Source organism: Saccostrea echinata, unplaced genomic scaffold, assembly GCF_033153115.1.
Source record: "Saccostrea echinata isolate AGI-Se365-2 ecotype Australia unplaced genomic scaffold, CSIRO_AGI_Sech_v1 ptg000046l, whole genome shotgun sequence".
In the NCBI taxonomy this organism is placed as follows: Eukaryota; Metazoa; Mollusca; class Bivalvia; order Ostreida; family Ostreidae; genus Saccostrea; species Saccostrea echinata.
In genome coordinates, this window is record NW_026889795.1 from 2,985,870 (window position 1) to 3,002,448 (window position 16,579).

The 16,579-nt window shown below is 33.2% G+C and overlaps 1 pseudogene; it reads right to left on the minus strand.

Annotated features, from left to right (window-relative positions):
* Window positions 1–16,579, minus strand: part of LOC133201919 (uncharacterized) — a 52,840-nt pseudogene that overhangs the window by 12,139 nt on the left and 24,122 nt on the right.

Below are 16,579 nucleotides of genomic sequence, written 5' to 3' on the forward strand. Positions count from 1 at the left end.
GTTAAGTTTACCTAATTTATATCTAAACAAATGTCTTAACAAACCCTTTATCCCTTGAATTTCTATAAGGTGATGCAACTTGTGTTCTTTAGATATGGTACATTCCACACACAAGGGAACGTCACAGTCCACACAGAACTTTACTAGTGTGTTTATGGGATGCCTCTTACATTTCCTTTTCTGTAGAGGAGGGTCTGTAAGAACAACTGTGATGTTAATATAAGTATTTGATAAAGTTGTGAATTTTTAATTAATATTTTATCCACTGTAGTCATGGTAGTCTCTTCAATTTTCACCAGTATGCTGGACTGGGGTTTTCACAGAATTAACAAACCCATTATTTTTTTTTTACTAAGGCCAAAAAATATATGATCTTTAGTTTCTAAGGACAAAAATTTCAAAATAAATCTGACAGGCCACTTGTGTAAGATTTTTTCTATGTATTCCTATTATAACTTTGATCACTCATAATGACCACAACCTACCCTTTGGGGTCATAATTTGAACAAACTTGAATATACTCTATCTGTGGATTCTTCCATATAAGTAAGACTGATCATGGTTGTTCCCTGTTCTTGAGAAGAAAATATAAAGATTTTCCTATATATACAAAGCATTCAAAATGAAATTGAAACTTTGATTTCAATCAAAGTTGAGCTTGATAGCTTCCCTTAGCTTCACATTTAATGACATGAATAAAACCCAAACCATCTGTATGCATGGGCAATACATCGTTAACATAAGTGATTGAACTCGTATTAACCATGGTCAACTAATAAAACATCCATATTAAACAATGAAGCAGGTTGGCTAATTAAGGTTAAGTTAATTCTTTTTGGTTAGATAAGTTTTAGTTAATATTTAAACAAGTATCTTGACAAACCTTTTATACTCTGAATTTCTAGGACTCTGTGCCTGATGTGTTCTTTATATACGGTACATTCCACACACAACGGAACATCACAGTCTACACAAAACTTCACTGCTGTATCAGCGGGATGCTTCTTACATTTCATGTTCTGCAGAGAAGAGTCTGTAAAATTGTGATGTTATTAGAACTTGATATATATAATCCTGTGCAAAAAAAAAAAAAAATAACTCAAAATTATTTCAATTACCTATTTCTAATCTACTAACGCCCATCTTAAACTTATGAATTTTTAATTAGTATTACCGGTATGTCCCCTGTCATGGCAGTCTGTGCAATTTTTACCAGTCTGCTGGACTGGGGTTTTCATACAATTAGCATTATCAATTAACAATTACATTATTTTTTTACCAAGAACCAAAACCTTGATCTTTAGTTTCTCAGACCAAAAATTTCAAAGTTCAATGTGGCAGACAGGTCATTTTTTTTTAATAATTTTTATGAGGCAGATCATTTCAGTCAACAAAATGATGATATTAACTGATTCTTACCTTTTTGTACACTAGCTGATATCAATTAAAGTATGTACCCAAAATAATGTTATTCCAAACATTCTTATAAAAAGTTCATTCGTAAATACAGTTTTCAAAAAGAAATACATATACAACTTTCACATTTACAATGGTCATTTCCCTTCAAGGGGACAATCTGGGGTCAATCGGCGTAACCCACTGTTTTCCCTCTAAAATATGGCTAACTTTATGGTGCAGTGTCATGCAAACTAAATACGTATGTATATGTTCATGTACAGAAACAGTTCGAAAGGATTTGAAGGTTTAAAATATTTACAGGTATGATACAAAGGATAGAGTGAGAAAAATTCGCATTATACCGACAAAGAGAGATAATTCTTAAGAATGTGAAAGTTGTCTATTGTGTATTTTATCAAAACATCTTTCTATTAGTTAGGGCTGAGCAATAATACGATATCCTCGTTTATTGAGATTCAATGATAAAAATTATTGCATTGCGATGAGGTTTTTCCGTACCGATATACCTGCAAAATGCTTGGGATTGGGATTTCTAAATTAAAATATGAAATTCAAGATGTCAGAAACGTTTTTAATTGTGCAAAACAGTAAGGTTGCTGTTGTTTGGTTGCATTTTTTTGCAAAACTTTCGTGAGCCAATGCTCATTAGTACCCCAGCTCTGATGTGAATATACGCTCTCATGAATCCCACCATATCGAATGCCTAAACATAGAGTGTGCTAAAATTTCAAGCATCTGCCTTGAGTAGTTGCTGAGAAAACTGCGACGGAAAATTTGGCACGGATAGACACACAGATTAACAGGAAGTTGACATCAGATTCGTACAAAAATAAATCCCACCATATGGCATGCCTAGACAAAGAGTGTGCTAGATTTTCAAGCATCTGCAATGAGTAGTTACTGTGGAAACTGCGACGAAAATTTGGTACGGATAGACACACGGATAAATAGAAAGTTGACATCAGATTCGTACAAAAATAATTCCCACCATATGGCATGCCAAGACAAAGAGTGTGCTAGATTTTCAAGCATCTGCAATGAGTAGTTGCTAAGGAAACTGCGACGAAAATTTGGTAAGAACAGACACACTGATTAACAGAAAGTTGATATCAGATTTGCACAAAATTGAATCCAACCATATGGCATGCCTAGACAAGGAGTGTTCTAAAATTTCAAGCATCTGGTATGAGTAATTACAGAGAAAACTGCGACAGAAATTAGTTATGGACAGACACACGGACACAGACAGATTCACAAGGGTAAAACAGTATCCCCATTTTCCTTCAGAGCGGGGTATAAAAAGACTATGGTATATGCGAACCCCCCTCAATAAGATTAGCCCATTCTAATTACCATGATTACTTTTTGTGTAAATGTCATTCTGTAGTTATTACTTTGTATTAACATTATAATTAATACACAATAAATTACTACTTACCGGTCAGAGGGTCCCCATATTTGCAACTGTATATGTTTATTGTGTTGTTGTACAATGATCCAACCCACAGCAGGTGGGTTTTATCATCGTAACTCAAACTCCATGGTGTGTCTTTCCCATGTTGTGATGTTTGCATCTGTGACAGGAAGCTACCATCACAATCTAATATCTGTACTGTGGCTGTGTTAAGATCACAAACCAGGATGTGTGACAGCGGGTCTGTACAGATTCCATGTGAACATAGTCGTGATTCTGATGGATGTCCTCTGTAGGAGAAGCGGTGTCTTCCTCCACGCTCTGTCACCATTACACCACGGACTAAGTCAGACACAATAACATCTCCATTGCGGTTCTCTGTGATGTAGATAGGTCCACTATAGAGTCAATGACCTTTCTTGTCGTGCTCTATGGTTTGGATGTCTTCTCCTGTGGAGTTATACCGCACTAACTTGGCTGTGCGTGTATTGGTATTACGCATCCCGACCAGCAGGTCTCCAGTGGAGGGGGAGTTGTAGACACACTGTGGTCTCCATGGTGCTGTGTACTTTATTAAGGTAGTCTTTACTTCGTTATCTGTAGACAGTTTGTTGATGTTAAACCCCTTGTCTATATAAATTAATTCACCATCACTGTTCACAGTGTGTCCTCCAAAACCATTATATATATCTGTCAGACGATGTAGTTCATCACCTGCTCTGTTTGTCAAGATGAGATTGTCACCATCACTCACCCAGACCCGGTCTGGTGATACACGAGAAATGTGACATACACGACTAACACCTGTCACTGTGACAGATTCCTGTAACACAAATCTAGACATCATTTACAGCAGGCATTCATTTCCTAAATGTCTTTTTTGTGTGGCTTCTCTCCATAACAGAATCACTTGTTGAATTCCTCAGTTCGGGAAATTTCTCTGTAAATTACAACTTTGTGCTATAATATTATCTACATCAATAATGTCTCTCTTTACAATCTATGTTAATCTTTAAATCTTTAAAAAAAATATGGCAACCTATATATTTTTTGCAATTATTAATTAATATAAACTATATTCATTAAAAATAAATAACTAGTACTACATGTATGTTTCTCAGGCCCGTGGGAAGCAATTTCAATTTTGTTTTTTTTTTTTTTTTGGGGGGGGTGGGGGTGGGGGCACAACCATACATTTCCGTTGAGGGGGCACTATAAACTACCAAAAATTCCTTGACAAGCAAAAAAATAATTTAAAATTTTTTATAAAAAAAAAAAGAGGTCATCAGACGTTTTATTGAGGGGGACAAGCATATAGTACATGTAGTTATGTTTTCTATAGTAATCTTTATATCGGCCAAGTTAATGGGGCACGGCCCGCCGTGCCCCCCCACCCCAGTTTCTACAGCCATGTACTTCAATTTCATTTTATATGTCCGGGAAATGCTTCAAATTATGTTAGTTCGTCGAAATCCTCAAAATGAGAATGTAATAGATGTTAATTTCAAACTTATTCATTTTTTATGCAACTTTTTATTTTATGTTATGTTTTCGTTCTTAAGAGCACTTGTGTATTCTCTAATAAATCCTCTATTTGTTGTTTGTACGCCGTATGACCATACTATAACACATTTAAGAATGATAAAATCCTTATCCATAACTACTATATTTTACTACAATAAATTCAGTTTTACTCAAACATGATATGATAACACTTGCTGAAATTTTTAATTCTGTGTCCCTTGTTTTCATTTTAAACGTGTTACATGTATCCACGATTTTACCAGACAACCATTGTATATAGCAAATATTTGGTATTTCTTTAAAGTACAAATAACTTAATTAATTAAAAAATAAACCAAAAGTTTCAGACTTTTTGAAAAATTCATAGTAAAATTTTCCCAAAATTTTAAAGAAGAGCCTATATTGGTTATTTTATTCCATTAGCGTGCATGTGTTACTTTCTTATACAAAATGTCAACTTCATGACGTTAAAGTATGTAACGTCAACGTAATAACGTGATAGTATTGATTAGGAAAACAATTTATGCTAGATTTAAACATCTGTAAAAAGAAAATCAGAAAACATATTGTTAAAAAAATAATTGTTTTACAACATACAAATCGTAGAGTATTATGTGAGAAAGTTTCATTTATTTTGATGACTGGGCCGGTTTTTTCACTTCTTGGGTTTAGTTCTTTTCAGCAATTATAAAGGTCATGCTGCCATTGTGCACCGGGTTTTTCAAATCTTCTGGAAGTGCTTAGTATGGAAGCTCGGTAGGGGTCCAAATTTAGGACATGAATCAGGAGTAAATTTTCGAGACATTTCTTATCATATCTTCAAAACTATGAATATTTTCTTAAAAATATTCAACGAAAATTGTGTAGAATAACAAGATCTTTTATATGATATCACGAAAAAGTGCAGACTCACTACTCATTTGAGAAGTATTTTGAATAGCAATATTGAATAAAGATGTTCAAAATAATGTTCTGAACAATTTGAAATCTTTTATTTTTTGCTAAACGTCCCCATTAAGGAGTTGAAGGACCGGTTCCTAAATAGTTCTTTTACATATATTTCAGAAACGAAAAAGAATTTCTTAATAGTTGTTGAGCAAAAAATGTTCAAAATCTTGAGAGCTTTATGGTCATGTCAAGGAAAAGTGACTGACTCCTCAAATTAAAGGCCGAGAGGGGCCGAAAGTCTTTAATCAATAAATCTTTAATTATCAACATTTTGTTATAATTACTGAAGCAGAATAGTTCATCTTCACCCTCTTTAACTATATAACATGATATTGGAATTAATGTTCGGTAACAAGGGGTCATTAGGAGCCAGAATGCCGAATGTTTGGCACATTATATTTAGAAAAGAAGAAATATTTTGGTAAACAATATCAAACAAAAAGTTGTACAAAATAATGTTCTCAACAATATGCAGTCTTTCAATTTTTGCTAAATTTCCCCAATTAGAACTTGAAGGACCGGCTCCTAAATATTTCTTTTGTACATATCTCGGAAACGAAAAAGAATTTCTGGATAGTTCTTGAACACAAAGTGTTCAAAATCATGAGAGCTTTAAGATGTTTTCAAGAAAAAGAGGACTGATCCCTTATATTAGTGTCCAAGAAGGGCCGAAAATTTTTAATCTATAACTCTTTAAGGTCAAAATCTAGTAAGGTGCCTACAGATTTTTCAAATTTGAAAAAAACGAGTTCTTTTAATGATCCTTTACAAATATGGCTCGGTAAAATAAGGTATATCGGGGCAAAATAATTTTTAGGTAAACTCAATGAAAAAACATATTTTAAACTGTCATTTTCAATCAAAAATGAAGAAAGTCAGGTATAAATTTCGGAGTTTTTTCCAACACAGACAAAGGAAATGTATCAATATTGCCCACTGTTTTTCGTTATCTGCTTTGCTTCTACATTAAAATGATATTAAATTGAATATAGGTATCGGGGTTACTTTTGATATGATTTCAAATTGAATTCCATGAAAATGTTCTTTTTCTACATACGGTAATTCTATTACAACCATGAAGTACGGAAAAAATTAAGATTAAATCAATTATGACGTCATAGTGGATATAGCACCAACAACACAATTTAAACTCCCTTACTAGATCTTGACCTTAATGAGCAAAATTTTGTTACGCATTACTGAAAAAAATCGTTCATCTTAACAATGTATCTTTATCATTATATTTGAACGAGAATCTCAGTCAAAATCTTATCTCATCTTATCAAAAATCGGACGGAAGACCCACTCGTTGCTCGCAACGAGATCGCATCTAGCTACATTATTATTATCCCCCCCTTTTCTTGTCGACACGATTTCTCAGAGCTGGCTGATTGGATTTCCTTGAAATTTTCAGGAATGATAGAGAATGAAAATACCCCAAGACAGTTTTTTTTCTTTTTTAAAAAATTCTCTTCCGGTCGTCAGATATGTCAAATTTTTGTATTTTTTTTCTCAAAAATATATTGTGCCAGTGAGATGTCAGAAACGGTAAGAGATTAAGACACCAAACTTATATGAGTATGAGACCTTGAGGAGTAGGCAAAACCATTTGGGTTAATAGTGTCAGCCGTTACTTCCAGTCGTTACAGAAAGTGATCAAAGAAATAAAAAATTTCAAATTTTCTTTTTTAATTAAAACTTGCATCATATTATTGCACCGGGAAAAAATCGTCAACATCCGGTTGTAAGAGAAAAAAAATTCCTAATTTGAGTATTGAACTTTCCCATAAATATCGCTTATAGATTAAGTATTAAAATATGTTATTAAGACTGCAAATGTCTAGATTAACGTCCAATATCTATTTAAAATTCACCTCAGGTCTCGTGTTTTAATATCCGCAAAATGAGAAATTTTCCAAGTGAGATTTCAGAAACGGTAAGATATTAAGACACCAAATTTATATGAGTAACAGAACTTCAGAAGTAGGCGAAACCTTTTGGGTTAAGGACATCAGCCGTCACTTCCGGTCGTCACAGTAAGTGATCAAAGAAATCGAAAATTTCAACTTTTCTCTTTTGAAATAAAACTTACATCTTATAATTGTATCACTTTCACAGTTTCGATATGTGTTGGTCTCACCGGAAACAGCAAGCGACAACTTCCGGTTATAAGAGAAAGACTACGTAGTTGGATTTTTTATTTCCCATAAATATCGCTTATAGATAAAGTTTTTAAAGTGATTTTATATACCTTATTGAGACTGCAAATATCTAGAATGATGTCAAACATTTTAGTAAAATTCTCTCCCAGTCGTGCGTTTTCCTGTCCTCAAAATAAGAGTTTGTTCAGTAACAATAAATGACTGAAGTCCAAAACATTCAGGACTGATTGTCAGTATCATGTAAAAATCTTACGTTGCCGTCACTTCCGGTCATGACAGGAAGTGATGCAAAAAAGTGAATTTTTCAATTTCTTTTTTTTTTTACAGAAATGTTTAGCTAATGCAGATGTTAGATAGACCATGACCACCGGAAGTGCTGGCCGAAAAACCGGATGTTGTCTCAAACATGAATAGTTTTTCATGGAAACTTTTAGGGATGATCAGTTGTGAATACTTTAAGTGTAGAATGAATATTTTATTCCTTTGGAGCACTTACGGTAATGGCTAAGTAAATAAAGAAAACAGAAAAGTAATTTCGTTTCTTTTTATCTATATTTACATATCTGTGGAAGCTTTCAGATTAATCATTTAGAGTAACCTAAATGATAAGATTGTGGATTTTTTTTTCAAATGAGTCAGGAAAACGGAAGACCTGTTATTGCCTAGGCAATAAGTATCTAGTTATTATGTTCCTCAAACGCAGTTTGGGAACATATTGTTTTACTTTCTTTTTTCAGAATTTCTTCTACGGTACTTTTTTGTCTGCTTGTGTTCTCGGAAACTTCTCATCCGATTGAGATGAAACCTTTTAGAATTAACAAGGATGTTGTGTAGATGTGCAAAACGAAGGTCATTGTGCGCGCACTTGCATGCACATGCGTGCGCGTACGAGGAGTGAAATGACTGATACAATTGAAACAGCTTTAACCTTCCCATTTTAAGCTCACCTGAAGGTGAGCTTATCTGATCGAAATTTGTCCGTTGTCTGTCGTCGTTGTCGTTTCGTCGTCGTCGTTAACTTTTCACAATTTCATCTTCTTCTCCAGTACCACTGGGCCAATTTCAACCAAACTATCCATGGGTGAAGGGGATTCAAGTTTGTTCAAATGAAGGGCCATATCCTCTTCAAAGGGGAGATAATTACAAAATAGTTAAAAATTAATGGCATCTTTTAAAAATCTTCTTCTCAAGAACCAATGGGCCAGGAAAGATGAAACTCGTGTGAAATCATCGACAGGTAGTGTAGATTCAAGTTTGTTCAAATCATGACCCCGGGGGTAGGGTGGGGCCACAATGGACAATCAAAGTTTTACATAGGAATATAAGGAAAAATCTTTAAAAATCTTCTTCTCAAGAACAGCAAAGTCATGATTGGTTATATTTATATGAAAGCATCCTCAGGTGGTGTAGATTCATTTTTTTTTTTTTATCAATCCATGACCTCCGGGGTAGGGTGGGGCCACAATGGACGATCAAAGTTTAACATAGGAATATATAGGAAAAATCTTTTAAAACATTCTTCTCAAGAACAGCAAAGCCACGATTGGTCATATGTATATGGAAGCATCCTCAGATAGTGTAGATTGAAGTTTGTTCAAATCATGACCCCTGGGAGTAGGGTGGGGCCACAATGAAAATTTTACGAAAAAAAAGCCACCGATAGTCCAAGAAATATGTAAGCACCCTTAGTTAGTGTAGATTCAATTTTGTTCAAATCATAACCCCCCCTTTTTTTAGGGGTACGTCGGGACCACTTATGCACTTAAGCTTTAAACTGAACTGATTTTTGCTTTTTACCAAGCCATAGTACTCAGGTGAGTGATGTGGCCCATGGGCCTCTTGTTTGATGATATGCTTTGATATTATATAAACCTATATTAGTGGTGTAGACAAAATTAGGTGGTTGAATCAGCGCAAAAGCACGCACATGCACGTGTGCTTTGCTCTGATTGGCCGTCACCAAAAACATCTCAATAATCTTCCTGTTTTTGACGAAATACTTTGAAATTTAAAACATAGTCATATATAAAGAGGTTCTATATTATGATATATATGAGATAACATGAAAACGCGCGCATACACGTTTGCTGCAATTTGATTTGCTTAAAAATTACATGGCTGTAACTTTCTTAGTTTTCAACAAAACAGGATGAAATTTAGAATATAGATTAGGTATAAAGGGTGCCTTCATTGTCTTACTATCAAACATGAATGCAAGAATATGCATGCACTTTGCTGGATTCTGATTGCCTAATACGTACATGTGTGTGGCTGTACCTCTCATAGTTTTCAATGAAAATGTTTGAGATTTCTTACATAGGTATTTATTGTGAGTCTCTTTACGAGGAAGACATATGAAATATCTAGAAAACATGGGCTTGCGCGTGCTCTGAAATCTGATTTGCTAATACTCAAAGGACTCTACCGGACTTGTTTTTCGATAAAATGCTTCTGAAAAGAAAGTGTAGATTTATAACACAAAAAATTGCTTAATTCAATGAAGCTTATAGGGAATTGGGTCCATAAGGGAGTGGGGGAATGTTTGGGGAACATCTGTAACGGTTCCTGTTACAATTAGAACTAGTTTTTCTTCTTCTTCCTTAATACTTTTTTGTCTACGAGTGATCTCGGAAACTACTCATCCGATTGAGGTGAAATCTTTCAGGGTTATAAGGCATGTTATGTAGATTTCCGAAACGAAGGTCATTTTACCCGCACACACATGCACATACGTGCGCATGCGATGAGTAAAATGACTGATATACTTTATATAGCCGTAATTTTAATATCGTTTGAAAAAAATGTTTTGAAACTCAAATTATAAAGATATATTACCGTACAAGTGGAATTCTAGCGAGAGACGCACATTCAGCGATTTATCCCCCATAACAGACATATATTTTGAGCGAGAAACAATTTTAGCGATTTTATGATGTCAAGAAAGATATCTATAACAACTGATATGGAATAAATTTATAGCAGTATTCAATTTTAGCGATCTTAAAACCCTCGCTAATAATTCCTGAATTAAATCCTCGCTAAATATTCTGCTTATACGGTAGTAGATAAGACAAGAGGACATGGTCAAATTAGAATGAACTCACGCGCATGCACCTGCGCTTCGCTCTGATTGGCTGAAACAAAAATCTGTGTACTTCTTTTTTTTTTTATTTTGACAAAATACTTTGATATCTTACATATAGGTATATCTTATATTATTATATATTAAGGTTCTACAATAAGATACTAGTATATACGAAAGTTCGTGAAAACATGCGCATGCACGTGCACTGCAATTTGATTGGCTGATTATTTAAAGGACTATAACTTCTTTATTTTTCAAAAAATAGGCTGAAATTTAGAATATAGACAGCTACATGTATAATGAATTCCAACATTATAGTTCTATCATAATTGAATATAAGAACATGCATGCACGTGTGCGGAATTCTGATTAGCTAATACATGTACCTTATTGGCCGTAACTCTCTTACTATTCAATGAATAACTTTGATATTTAAAACATACTAGGTATATATTGTGATACACTATAAGAAAAACATATGTGAAAAATCCACAAAATACACACATCATGTCAGCTGAAATGTAATTGATTGTAAATGGCTTTAACTTTCTTAGTTTTCAAGGAAACAAGATAACATTCAGAGTAGATGTTAATTTTATAAGTCTCTACATTATGATATTATTAGAAATGAATACGAGGACATGCATGCACGTGTGCTGAATTCTGATTGGTTAATATTCCAATTCCTGGAATTTTCTACGTTTTCAGAGAAATTCTTCAAAATCTAAAATCTAGCTCTACATTATGAAATACTATGAGATGGTGTATGTAGCATATTTTGAAAACACGTGCTTGCACGGTCACTAAAATTTGATTCGTTTACACTCATTTTGTGCATTGTTATTGAAATACTTTGAGAAATAAGTTGTAACTCTGTGATATAAGGAATCTCCCTTATTAAATGAAACGTACAGAAAATGGGGCACCTAGAGGGAGTAGGGGAGCGTTTGGGGAACATCTGTAACAGATCCGTTACAATTAGAACTAGTTACTATTTCTTTACAACATTTAATAAAAAAATTCATGTAGTACTACGTAATTTTATTGAAATAAATTCTGTCAATTATTAAAAAAAATAATTACATTGAAACAATCTTTCTTATTTTTATACGTCTGAATGCACCATGTAACACTATATACAATTATATATTATACTTTTATGTAAATTAGTTGAATCTGATTCATCGAGAAACATTTGTTAAAAAGTGCTATTATCCTCTGAATGATGAAACCATGTCCTCCAGCATAGCAACAGTCAATATTTCTTGACAAAGGGTGATTCCCAAAAATTATTGACCGCCCAGAATTTCTTTCGGTTCAGTGAACATTATATGTATTTGTATAAAACATTCAGAATAATATAATAAATACAGCATGTAGTTGAGGGTAACATTGAACATTTTCACCCCCCCCCCCGAAAACAATTGTCAACCTCGGCTGCACCTCGGTTGATAAAGGTTTTCTTGGGGTGAAAATTTTCAATGTTACCCTCAACTACATGCAGTATTTATATAATATATATATATATAGGTTCCATAACTCATTAAGTTAATTACATGTACCAGTTTTCTCTGAGTTCCTTGATATCTTTCAACTGTCGACAATAAAGACATGAGGCTTTCCAAGTGTATTTTGATTATTAAAAAATTTAAGGAACTCAAAGTGTAACTAAAAAAATATATTTAAGGTACCCCTTTCTGCCTTTGCTGAACTGAATTAACAGAAAGAAGTGCCGTGAGGTATATTCGGGTTTTCCCTTTTGAACAACCATAGATTTGCTTACATTTCTTAGACCAATCAAATTGCGCTTTTTAAAGTATGTGCCGTTGAGAATGTAAACATGACATACACCAGTGCCAAAGAGACTTTACTTCTATATTAGTAAACGGCTGAGTGTTTATTGTTTTATAATATTGCTTTCCACTTTTAACAGTTGTTGAACTGTTGAAATATAAGTACAGTGTGCTGTTACACTATACATTATATCATGAGTCTTTATATTTGTTGGAGACAAGAACTAAAGTGTCAAAATGTTGTAAAATTCCTGATCATTTAATAAAACGGTTATTGACTTGAATTTTGTCTACTTGTAACTATACGGACCTGGTCAGGAATAGGTAAATAGGTAAATAGGAATAGGTAAACCTCGGCCTTCGACCTCGGTCATCCAATACCTATCCAAGTCCATATAGTCACGAGTAGATCTCATCAAAAGTCAATATTTGTATAATATTGCGATATGATTTTTCAGTTGCGAACCAGGCGACTGTTTCACTAACAGATCGTAGCTCGTAAACGTAGACGTAAATGTGAACGTAGCACGTAAGTGCGTTTCACTAAGAGTTACGATTTGCGAGTTACGATTAAAGTTGATCGTAAGTCTACGAGTAGTCAGGGGCACTCTTAAGATACTTACGTGCAAGTAATTTCATGAAAAAAGCAACACAAAACAGAAATATAAGCAAGATTCCAAAAGATTGTCACTTTTACTTTCCTACCGTCTGCTTTCCTTGCAAGTAAATTGTGAAGACCGAGTCCGATCTTAAAATTCATGCTAAAACATACTTGCAATGAAAAAAAATGCTTAAAAGTTAAATATTTCTTTTTTGAGCTTATCTATTTACTACTTTTATTTCAAAATAATACTCGTGTATTCTATAATGAAACCCTGATTTTTTTATCGTGCGCCGTAGGACGGTACCCTGTGCACATTCAATCATAATGGCATCTTTATTTTTTTCTTTATTTTATTAAAAAAAAATACGATGCACATAAATATGACAAATTATAAACATTTGCAGAAAAATTCAGCTTAGTGCGCACATTAATTTTCGATAAAAACGCTTTGTCCACGATTTGACAACCCTCGTATATACAAAAGACGCCGATGGCCGGTTGTTGGATGAGGGCCTGCTCTTGACTCAGTGTTGCGTCAATTTACAGATTTGAATTTTTAAATTTGTTCATAACTTGGAAATTGTGAAAATAATTTATTTTGCCACAGGGTATAGCATGTATTCCGAGTGTGAAGATTTGCATGGGATATAGCGCGATATTAAGCGATAGATAGTTTGATAACACCTTTACGTAGAGATTTGTGTGTGAATATACAGTCCAAAGAATATAGTGAGTAAGGCAATTGCTCTCTGAGAAGTTGTTGAAGCAGAAAAAATATCGAAATAATACATATTGATATAGGCAGGGATCTATATACTAAGTATATATGTCCATGATAGAAGTAATTCATTTTTAAAAATACTTTGACAAACCTGCATATGGGGAGTATCGACAATATTTAAAAAAAAAATGAATAACAATATTATTTAAAAAATTCAATAATGAAAGTAGAATTAAATAAATAAACATACCGAGTTTAAAAATGATAAGTTTTTGAACAGAAACAGGAAACAAGGCAGAGGATGGTCTTAAAAGTTCTAAACATTCGGAAAACTTTGTTTTCAAATGTTTAGATATACATGTACGAGTGTGTCATAAATTTGCAATTTTAACTTGAAGTAAAATGGAACGTTATATACCATCGTGGACTATACTTGTTACGTATAAGACATAAAATGCAAGAATAAATTTAGATAATTGATATGTATAATTTGATCCCGGTTAAAAAGGAACTTTCATTTAATATATATTATGAATATAGATATATACCTTTTTTTTTAGTAAACGATTTTCCATTAATTAATTGTCCTTTTATTTCTTTTTGAAGACTGAGAAAAATTCATGGTGATTTTTTTTACTTAGTTATGATCTTTTCCTTTCTTTCGTTCTTTCTTTTCTTTCTTTCTCTTCAACAAATACACCTCCTCAGTCAGAAGAGTTCCAATAAGTTGGTCGTAACTCGCTTATCACAAGTGCTACGTCTACGACGTGCTTTGTGAAACGCTCGTATACGTTCACGTAAAATAATCGTAAACGTAATCGTACGTTTACGATCTACGATTTGTTAGTGAAACGGTCGCCAGGCGACCGTTTCACTAACAGATCGTAGATCGTAAACGTAGACGTAAATGAGAACGTAGCACATAAGTGCGTTTCACTAAGAGTTACGATTTGCGAGTTACGATTAAAGTTGATCGTAAGTCTACGGGTAGTCAGGGGCACTCTTAAGATACTTACGTGCAAGTAATTTCACGAAAAAAGCAACACAAAACAGAAATATAAGCAAGATTCCAAATGATTGTCACTTTTACTTTTCTACTCTCTGCTTTCATTGCAAGTAAATTGTGTAGACCGAGTCCGATCTTAAAATACACGCTATAAAACATACTTGCAATGACAAAAAAAAAAAGCACATTTAATATTTCTTTTTTGAGCTTATCTATTTACTACTTTTATTTCACAATAATACTCGTGTATTCTATAATGAAACTCTGTTGTTGTTTTTTTTATCATCGTGCGCCGTAGGACCGTACCCTGTGCACATTCAATCATAATGACATCTTTATTTTTGTCTTTATTTTATTTTTAAAAAAATACGATGCACTTAAATATGACAAAATTAACATTTGCAGAAAATTTCAGCTTAGTGCATCCATTATTTTTCGATAAAAACGTTTTGTCCACGATTTCACCGGACAACCCTCGTATATACAGAAGACACGGGTGGCCGGTTGTTGGATGCTATAAACTGTTGCGTCAATTTACAGATTTGAATTTAATAATTCTTTTCATAACTTGGAACTTGTGAAAATAATTTATTTTGCCACATTGTATAACATGTATTCCGAGTGTGGAGATTTACACGGGATATCGCGCGATATTGAGCGATCTAGATAGTGTGATAACACCTTTACGTAGAGATTTGTGTATGGAATATACAGTCCAAAGAATATAGTGAGTAAGGCAGTTGCTCTTTCAGAAGTGGTTGAAGCAGAAAACATATCGAAATAATACATATTGATATAGGCAGGGATCTATATACTAAGTATATACGTCCATGATAGAAGTAATTCATTTTTTAAAATACTTTGACAAACCTGCATATGGGGAGTATCGGCAATATTAAAAAAAATTAAATAAATAAAAATATTTTTTTAAAAATTAAATAATGAAAGTAAAATAAAATAAATAAACATACCGAGTTTTATAATGATTAGTTTTTGAACAGAAACATGAAGCAAGGCCGAGTATCGTCTAAACATTCGGAAATAAACCTTGTTTTCAAATGTTTAGATATACGAGTGTGTCATAAATTTGCAATTTTAGCTTGAAGTAAAATGGAACGTTATATACACCATCGTGGACTATACTTGTTAATTATAAGACATAAAATGCAAGAATAAATTTAGATAATTGATATATATGATTTGATCCCGGTTAAAAAGGAACTTTTATTTAATTTAATCTATATTATAAATATAGATATACTTGTTTTAGTAAACGATTTTCCATGAATTGATTGTCCTTTTATTTCTTTTTGAAGACTGAGAAAAATTCATGGAGATTTTTTTTTTTTACTTAGTAATGATCTTTTCCTTTCTTTCGTTCTTTTTTTTCTTTCTTTCTTTTCTTTCTCTTCAACAAATACACCTCCTCAGTCAGAAGAGTTCCAATAACTTGGTCGTAACTCGCTTATCGTAAGTGCTACGTCTACGACATGTTTTGTGAAACGCTCGTATACGTTCACGTAAAATAATCGTAAACGTAATCGTACGTTTACGATCTACGATTTGTTAGTGAAACGGTCGCCAGCACTGCCTTACATTAAATATATGAATGTACCTACCTTGTTATAATATTGCAGAAATATCAATGAGAATATCTCAGTCAATCAAATTCCCGGTACCCTCTCGATAGCTCTTAATAGTTGAACTACAATTTGTTTAATACAATGATAAATAAATTGGAAAACCTCACTGAACAATGCATATTTATAAGTATAAAAGGACAAAGATGATTAAATTAATTGAAAATAAATTAAATAATTTATTAATAATTATAGAAACAAGTTCATTATGAAATGCCCCTTCCGTAATATGTACAGAAATAGTGAATGTCATCATGAAAACA